This window comes from Engystomops pustulosus, chromosome 2 (genome assembly GCF_040894005.1).
Source record: "Engystomops pustulosus chromosome 2, aEngPut4.maternal, whole genome shotgun sequence".
Classification (NCBI taxonomy): domain Eukaryota; kingdom Metazoa; phylum Chordata; class Amphibia; order Anura; family Leptodactylidae; genus Engystomops; species Engystomops pustulosus.
This window is the reverse complement of record NC_092412.1, coordinates 11,448,256-11,454,255: the sequence shown is the minus strand read 5'-3', so window position 1 is coordinate 11,454,255 and position 6,000 is coordinate 11,448,256. Positions and strand designations below refer to the sequence as shown.

The 6,000-nt window shown below is 44.4% G+C and overlaps 1 pseudogene; it reads left to right on the top strand.

Moving 5' to 3' along the window:
* Window positions 1-6,000, top strand: part of LOC140116891 (uncharacterized) — a 30,505-nt pseudogene continuing 24,505 nt past the window's right edge.

The window sequence follows — 6,000 nt, the reverse complement described above, 5'->3', positions numbered from 1 at the left end:
ATGAGGATTCACTCCCTCCCCGTTGTGGCAGGTATGGTTTTGATATATCTATCTGGATACCCCCCCTTCTTCTCTGTAGCTTGGGGGTGTATGTATGTAGCTGCATGATTGGTTATTAATACGCCACATGAAGTTTCCCGTTTTCGGGATCCTGTATTAACTGGCTATGTCTATAAACACTAATGGGACAAATACGTGGGTAAACCAACTGGTGTGCAGAGTCAGTCTGTGGTCACAGACGAATGCCCCCAGATATAACCCTTTACGTTCAGTCCCCTATGGCCGGTCATGACTTGGTCCGCCGCTACGGACACTTGATGCCTCGTCCTAGCCAACCCTATGTACCTCTAGAGGCTGATTATGGATGCTTTAGATGAATGCATGACCCTCGAATATTACTTAAATTTAATCTAACTTTTTACTACAGGGTGTCCTCCTAGATATCTCTTGAGTATACTGCTACCGTATAATTATGGCACTTGTTGTGCCACTCAGTACTTAAAACAAAGATTATGGGATACCGATACTGCACAGACTACTATAAGTCTCTCGTTTATCATATTTACCTTTGGTACGCTCCATGAATAGGATACATCACGTGATCGGAATACCTACTGTGATATCGGCACTGATCAGGTGACTAATATCACCATGACAACCATACCAACTACGCATGCGCAGTCGCAGCGCACTCGGACTAATCCCATGGAGACGCATCCCATCAGCGCACACATGACGGGGACCTGCACCTGTATTTAATCACTGATGAATATTAAGGATTGTTTTTTATCGTTGTTTTTTACCGATCACAATATTTAATGTTGTTAATATTCACATACGGAGTATAGTACTCCCTTATCCTCATGTATTATATATGAATTGTACTTTTAATCAATTCCACACCACGCCCTTAAGGAAATGACGTCACTGAGTATATTGTGTATATATATGTACTGGCATTGGCCATTTTTATGCTTGATAAAGATTCATTGTGAATCGAAACGTCGCGCTCATCATGTTTGGATGCACTTATAAATAAACCCTTTTGAATTTTGACCTCTGGTGCTGTGGCTCCCTCCTTCAACATATTATAATCAGAGCACCACTTGTGCCTATTGTCTTTGCCTGGGGGAACTTTTCACCATCTCATCTGGCCGAGGATCGTTGTTCCCCGTGACCCTTTCATTACAATGTACTGTAAGGAAAATCCCCATATGGCAGTAGTATGATAGTATGGCAGTATATGATAGGATTGATCAGACAACCTAGGGTTAAAGTACCCTAGGGAGTCTGAAAAATAGTAAAAAGAAAAAAAAAAAGTTAAAAAAAATTTTTAATAAAAAACCCTAAAATTTCAAATCACCCCCCTTTCCTTAGAACTGATATAAATATTAAACAGTAAAAATCATAAAACACATTAGATGCCCGATCTATCAAAATATAATTACGGTTTTTCACTGCATTTAACCCCGTAACAGAAAATGGTGGCCAATGTTAAAAATGGTACTCTTTTGCCATTTTGAAAAATATAAAAAAAATCTCTAAAAAAAGTGTTCAAAAGGTCGTACAGTGCTAAAAATGATATAATTATAAACATCATCAAAAGTTGCAAAAAATGACACCACCCACAGCTCCGTACAACGAAGTATGAAAAAGTTATCAGCGCCAGAAGATGGCAAAATAAAAAAATAATTTTTGTGCAGGAGGTTTTAATTTTTGTAAATATATGAAAACATTATAAAACCTATACAAATGTGTTATCCCCGTAATTGTACCCAGAGAATAAAGTAGACCTGTCATTTGGGGCGCACAGTGAAACCCATAAAATCCAAGCCCACAAGAAAACGGCGTAAATTTCTTTGGAATTTTTTTCCCGCTTCCCAGTAAATGGCATGGAATATTCAATACCGTCACTATGAAGTGCAATTTATTATGCAGAAAACAAACCCTCACATAGCTCTTTACGTGGAACTTTGTAGTCATCCATGCTTCAATACGGGGGAGGGGGTTGCCTATGTAATTGGTGGGGTTTATATGCCTCTGCCTTTTGCGATATCATTACTGAGGTGAGAGTTTGGCCCTTTCTGGGTGAGAACGGCTCCAGCACCAACGGATGAGGCGTCAACCTCTAGCAGGATCGGTTTCTCAGTGTCAGGCCGAGTGAGAACAGGAGCAGATGAAAAGGCAGATTTTAGCTTCCTGAAAGCGTCTTCAGCCGACGGAGGCCTGAGCTTAGGGTTGGTGTTCTTCTTGGTCAGCTCCACAATGGAAGATACCAGGGAGGAGAAATGTGGGATAAACTGCCGGTAGTAATTGGCGAAGCCCAGGAATCCCTGGATAGCTCGTAGTCCTACTAGACGTGGCCACTGAAGTACTGCAGACAACTTGGCAGGATCCATCTGTATTCCCAGTTCTGAGATAATGGGGGATATTTATCATACGCTGGCGCTCGTGCGCTGCAAATTCGCAGCCCGATACATGAAGAGGCTTCTGCCTCTTGATGTATCGGGCTGCCAGATGCGCAGCGTTTATCCTAATAAGCTAGCATTTGCGATTATTTCTGGGCCTCTGCGCCACTGGCGGTGCGCAGAGGTCCTGATAAATATCCCCCAATATATCCAAGGAATGGGAGACATTTCTGATGGAATTGGCACTTCTCGAGTTTGACATATGGTGCTTGACCCTTAGGTGCCTGAGAACTTGCAGTACATGGGCCCGATGAGACTCAATGTCTGCAAAGAACACCAGGATATCGTCTAGACCACGACACATGTATAAAATAAGTCTCTGAATATGTCGTTGACGAACTCCTGGAACACCGCTGATGCGTTACAGAGTCCAAAGGGCATAACAAGGTATTCGAAGTGCCCATCTCGAGTATTGAAGGCGGTTTTCCATTCATCACCTTCACGTATCCGGATGAGGTTATATGCTCCTTGCAGGTCCAATTTGGTAAAAACCTTGCACCATGTAAACGATCAAAGAGTTCTGTGACCAGGGGTAGTGGGTAGTGGGTAGCGTTTTTTCACCGTAGTAGTAGTTGATGCACAGATGGGGAGAACCATCATTCTTGGCCACAAAGAAGAATCCTGCACCGGCAGGGGAAGACTTGCGTATAAAGCCCTTCTGCAGGTTCTCCTTTATGTAGTCCGCACATGGCTGCGGTTTTGGGAACAGATAGGGGGTACACTCGACCCCGTGGAGGAGATGTGGCAGCAGAGTCTCTGCTTGCTAATCTCTGAAAAAAAAGGCAAAGTCCGCATATGGAGCAGGGAGACCCACCAGAGGCTTGGAGGACCTCGGAAGTGAAACGGCTGAGACGGGACAAGGCAGTTCCAGACAACGTGCCTGGCATTCCAGTCCCCACCGGAGAACCTCACCCGTCTGCCAGTCAAGCACCCATGCGTGGCGCTGCAACCACGGAAGGCTCAGCAGTACTGAAAACGTTCCCCAGGAAAACACACAAAAGGAAAGTCTCATTGCGGTACCAGATCGAATCTTGGAGAATCTGCAAACTGACTGACGAGATGACCAGCGGCTTCTCGAGATGGACCGGATTCCAGGAAGGCAGAGGCTGGAAATGGATTACCCATCCCAGAGCTGAATAGGACAGGTATGTTCAGACGTGGAGAAGCTTTGTTCTCACCTAGGGCCGCTTCTCCCAAGAACCCTAGGTGCGTGTGTTTCCAGGATGCTGAGGACGGAGTGGACAAATCTGAATGAAGTGTTCCGGGCTGGCACAGTAGAGACAGAGGTTCTCCTGAAGTCGCCTGGATTACTCCTGGGAAGATAGCCGAGCACTGTCTACCTGCATAGGCTCCTCTGTGGACGGTACAGCCGGAGGCTTCAGCGGCCTTTTGAAAGCAAGAGCCAAGCGAGGTAGACGTTGTGGACGGACGTGTGGTTGCTTGTGACATAACTCTTCGGCATGCTCCATAAACCACACACTAATCCGAGTGGCTAAGGTGATAAGACCACTCAGGATAGACGAGCAGATCACAAGCAGCCAACACGTCCTTAACGTGAGGGGAAAGTACTTTTTTGAATGTCGCTGACAGGGCCACATTGTTCCAGGAAAGTATCAAGGCCAGGGTATGGAACTGGACAGCATATTCTCCCACGGACAAGTTCCCCTGGCGCAGATTCAATAGCGCAGTCTCAGCAGAGGAGGCCTTGCAGGTTCTTCGAACACAGACCGGAATTCCGCCAGGAAAACCGTGTGAGTAGCTGTGTCCGGATCATCTCTGTCCCAAAGAGGGGTAGCCCAGGCCAGGGCCTTCCCGTGAAGGAGACTGATGATAAATGCCACCTTATAACGCTCCGTGAAAAATTAAGACGGAATGAGTTCAATGTCCAGGGAGCACTAAGAAATAAAGCCGGGCATAGACAGGGCATAGATAGTCTTAGCCGAGGTGCAGCAGCAGGCAGGCTAACCGGAGCAGCAGAATGAGCTTGACGTGCTAGGTGTGGCTAGGTTGCCAACAATTTCTGCAACATGGCGGTGACTTGTCCTAACTGTTCACCTTGCACGGCAATCTGCCGGGACTGCTGAGACACGGTGGTGGCAAGATTGGACTTGAAAGGTAGCGAAACCTCATCTGGATCCATGGCCGGATCTTACTGTCAGTGATCAGTGATATTGGATATTGTACCACCGCAGATGATGACGTAAGCCGACACTTGGGACCGGAGTCTAAGTGGTACCTGGTTTTCACAAGAGCCCATCGCAAAGGGGATTGGACTTGCTGCAGCGTGGTACCACCAGGTCATTCCACAGGCGTGACTTTGTCCGTGGTGGCAGCCAAGGCGTAGTACAAAATCGTCAGTTTTCACTGGCTCCTACCGCCTTGTATATGGATTTACAATTCCGTCATACTCCAGCGGTGCAGATTAAGGCTGAGCACAACCCTTTAGAAACCATTGCCAGGACTAAAGATCCCACAAAACCTATATCCTTCTATAAACAGTTAATGGTTTGGTAAGATCTTGGGAACCACATTTATACAAGTTTTAATACAAGTTTTATACAATATAAGTTTTATACAAGTTTTATTGTTTCAGTGTACGAAAACAATAAAACTTTGTTTCGCCCACGCCAATAACTTTTTCATAGTTCCTCCAGCCTTCAATTGTTGGACAGATATTGAGAAGCTCTAGTTAGCTCAAACACATCCTAATGCCTTGATATGAGGTGCTACAGCAGATGCCCCTTCTTCTGAGGACCCTTGGCTTTTAGTAGGAGACATATGGTGATGGTGTTGCATGTGTTTTACTTTGGCAAAATCCAATGTGTATTGGAAAGGTGTAAGAGACAATTTATGAGATGCCAGATTCTGGAGGCCATTTAATGTTTTTCATAACAAAGATTTAGCCTACCCAACATCGAGACGCCTCCTCACATTGGAGAACTTGAGACCACTGTGACATCATTTATTTTAAATATTTCTTTATTTTTTTAGGTTCCATAGGACAACGCGTTTAACCCCTTAAGGGCGTAGCTTGTTTGTACGTTAAGGCTCAGCCCTTTTTAACCCCTTAACGCTGAAGCCACTTTTCACCTTCCTGACACGGCCAATTTTTTCAAATCTGCCCTGTGTCACGAAACGCTTTAACATCTCCAAGTGATTTTAAAATAGTTTTCTCGTGACACTTTGTACTTCATGTTAGTTGAAAAATTTTGGTGGTATGTTTTGCATTTATTTGTGAGAAAATCAGATATTTGGTGAAAACTTGTAAAAAAATTCTTGATTTTTGAACTTCAAAATGTTCTACTTTTTCCATACATAGTCATAACCGCAAAAAACTTAATAACTAACATTCGCCGAATGTCTAATTTATGTGGACTTGGTTTTTTAGGCATACTCTCATTTTTGTAAGATGTTATGGGGCTTTGAACGTTGGGTGCGATTTTTCACATTTTCATAAAAAACGCAAAATCCTGCTATTGAGGGACCTGCTCAGGTTTGAAGTCACTTTGAGAGGCCTAAATAAAAGTAAAAC